We start from the raw sequence: 3,367 nt of genomic DNA, 5'->3' as shown, positions 1-3,367 counted from the left end.
ATCTCGCTGTGTTGGTAGGGACAGGGACAGGGCCTGCCTTTGGGGCCCAGACATGGTGAGGTTTCTGCAGGGCTGGTGGAAGAAGGGCTGACTTGGCCCTGAGGGAGAGTGACAAAGTGAGATGTCCCCAAGGGCCCCGGGAGGGACAGAAGTGCCAGACCTGGTCTCAGCTGGAATGGCTGGGCCCAGGCAGGGAGCTCTGAGCCCTGGGGACACTGTCGCTCCCCCCACCCCCCAACCAGGCCCAGCCACAAGCACACAGCTGCTTCCTGGACTCGGGCAGTTAGACCACAGCAGCCGCAGGCCTCTGGCCTTGGCGGGTTCTGGGGGCCACTGGGGCTGACTGCCCCGGGCAGGGCCTCAAGGGGCCACTCCAGGAGGAGGAGGATGGAGGAGGTGGAGGAGGAGGAGGAGATGGTAGAGCATCTGCCTAGCAAATGTAAGGCCTCCTCCATCTCCTCCTCCATCTCATCCTCCTCCATCTCCTCCTCCATCTCCATCTCCTCCTCCTCCATCTCCTCCTCCTCCATCTCCTCCTCCATCTCCTCCTCCTCCATCTCCTCCTCCATCTCCTCCTCCATCTCATCCTCCTCCATCCCTCCTCCATCTCCTCCTCCATCTCCATCCTCCTCCTCCTCCATCCCCCTCCTCCTCCTCTCCCCTCCATCTCCTCCTCCATCTCCTCCTCCATCTCCTCCTCCATCTCTCTCTCATCTCCTCCTCCTCCTCCTCCTCCTCCTGCCATCTCCTCCTCCTCCATCTCCTCCTCCTCCATCTCCTCCTCCTCCATCTCCTCCTCCTCCATCTCCTCCTCCTCCATCTCATCCTCCTGCCATCTCCTCCTCCATCTCCTCCTCCATCTCCATCTCCTCCTCCATCTCCTCCTCCTTCTCCATCCCTCCTCCTCCATCTCCTCCTCCATCTCCTCCTCCATCTCCTCCTCCATCTCCTCCTCCATCTCCATCTCCTCCTCCTCCATCTCCTCCTCCTCATCTCCTCCTCCTCCATCTCCTCCTCCTCCATCTCCTCCTCCTCCATCTCCTCCTCCTCCTCCTCCTCCTCCATCTCCTCCTCCATCTCCTCCTCCTCCATCTCCTCCTCCTCCATCTCCATCTCCTCCTCCTCCATCTCCTCCTCCTCCATCTCCTCCTCCTCCATCTCCTCCTCCATCTCCTCCTCCTCCATCTCCTCCTCCATCTCCTCCTCCATCTCCATCTCCTCCTCCTCCATCCCCTCCTCCATCCATCTCCTCCTCCATCTCCTCCTCCATCTCCTCCTCCATCTCCTCCTCCATCTCCTCCATCTCCTCCTCCTCCTCCTCCTCCTCCATCTCCTCCTCCTCCATCTCCTCCTCCTCCTCCATCTCCTCCTCCTCCATCTCCTCCTCCTCCATCTCCTCCTCCATCTCATCCTCCTCCATCTCCTCCTCCATCTCCTCCTCCATCTCCATCTCCTCCTCCATCTCCTCCTCCTCCTCCATCTCCTCCTCCTCCATCTCCTCCTCCTCCATCTCCTCCTCCTCCTCCATCTCCTCCTCCATCTCCTCCTCCATCTCCATCTCCTCCTTCTCCATCCCCTCCTCTTCCATCTCCTCCTCCATCTCCTCCTCCATCTCCTCCTCCATCTCCTCCTCCATCTCCATCTCCTCCTCCTCCATCTCCTCCTCCTCCTCCATCTCCTCCTCCTCCATCTCCTCCTCCTCCTCCTCCTCCATCTCCTCCTCCATCTCCTCCTCCATCTCCATCTCCTCCTCCTCCATCTCCTCCTCCTCCATCTCCTCCTCCTCCTCCATCTCCTCCTCCATCTCCTCCTCCATCTCCATCTCCTCCTTCTCCATCTCCTCCTCCTCCATCTCCTCCCCCTCCATCTCCTCCTTCTCCATCTCCTCCTCCTCCATCTCCTCCATCTCCTCCTCCTCCATCTCCTCCTCTTCCATCTCCTCCTCCGTCTCCTCCTCCTCCTCCTCCACCCCCTCCACCTGCTCCTCCTCCTCCTCTTCCATCTCCTCCATCAGGTCTATGGCTAGGTGTAGGATTAGGGACTGGGCTAGGGTTAGGGCTATGGATGTGACTGTTGATAGGGTTAGGGTTAGGGCTATGCTGTGCAGCTCTAGTGTTAGGGTAGGGCTAGGGTGAGGGTTATGTTTAGTATTAGGGTAGGGTTAGTGTAAGGCTTAAAGTTAGGGTTTGGGTTAGAATTAGATTTGGGATATAGCTAGGTCTAGGTCTAGGGTTAGGGTTAGGGTTAGAGTTGGGCTAGGGTTATGTTTAGGGTTAGGGTTAGGGTTAGTGTTAGGCCTGGACACACTCCTACACACGTACACTCTGTGTGCAGCCACTCTGTGCGTGTAGCCTGAGCAGCTGAGGGAGACAGGCCCTCCTCAGGTGGTGCTGGTGTTTTTGGGCTCACTGTGCATGCACCCACGACACAGGATGCTCTGGCACAAGGTCGTCAGGAGACCCTGTGTGGTCCTCACAGCATTGGGTGCCACTGGCTCTGAAGCAGCAGCCCAGAAGTCACACACTGCCTGTGTTTGGTGGCATTCATGGCCACACCTTCCTCCCAGTGGACAGTTAAAGTGGACTGAGGTGGCTGCAGAGGTGGGACTCGAATCCAGAGCTGTGGCCACTGCTGGAAGATGTGGGATTAGGTGAGAAAAACATGGGCAGATAAGAATTGTGTGTTTTTTCAGGGTAAAAACACACCTGTGATTGCTGGAGTGAGTACAGGACACGCAGGGAGGATGACTCAGACACAGGAAAGTGCTGGCTGCAGGGAAGACACGGGGCAGAGCTGGGAGGTACATGGTATTTGTTTATTTTTTTTGGTGGGACTGGGGTTTGAACTCAGGGCCTCGTGCTTGCTAAGCAGGCGTCTACCGTCTCTGAAGAGCATGAGCGATGTGTGGCAAGGTAGGGCACGCCTGTAATCCCAGCACTTAGGAGGCTGAGGCTGGCAGATGGAGAGTTCCAGGCCAGCGTGGGTACATAGTGAGACCTTGTCTGAAGTAAAATAAAACAAAGACAAATAAAATAAATCAAAATGAGATCCTGGATGCAAAATACTCTACTCCCTGTCCTTGTCCTGCTTGGGGCACAGCTGTCTGCTGGGCGTGGTGGGGGTCAGCTGTCTCAGATAGGTGTGACAACCAGGTGTGCACTGCCCGCCAGGCCGTCCAATGGTTTCAGCATGCCTGACCATGTGTCACTCAAACAACGACATCCTTTTTCTGCAAAAACAACGCCTGCCTTGCTGAAGGTGGGTGGGTGAGGCGCTGACCCGTCTTTCCCGTCTCCAGCCATGAGGTGGCGCTACAGGCAATGCGCTGCCCCGCTCGTTCTGCTCGCTTTTCCTTCCCCACGCCGAC

Source organism: Castor canadensis, chromosome 6 (genome assembly GCF_047511655.1).
Source record: "Castor canadensis chromosome 6, mCasCan1.hap1v2, whole genome shotgun sequence".
Lineage (NCBI taxonomy): Eukaryota > Metazoa > Chordata > Mammalia > Rodentia > Castoridae > Castor > Castor canadensis.
This window is presented reverse-complemented; position numbering follows the sequence as displayed.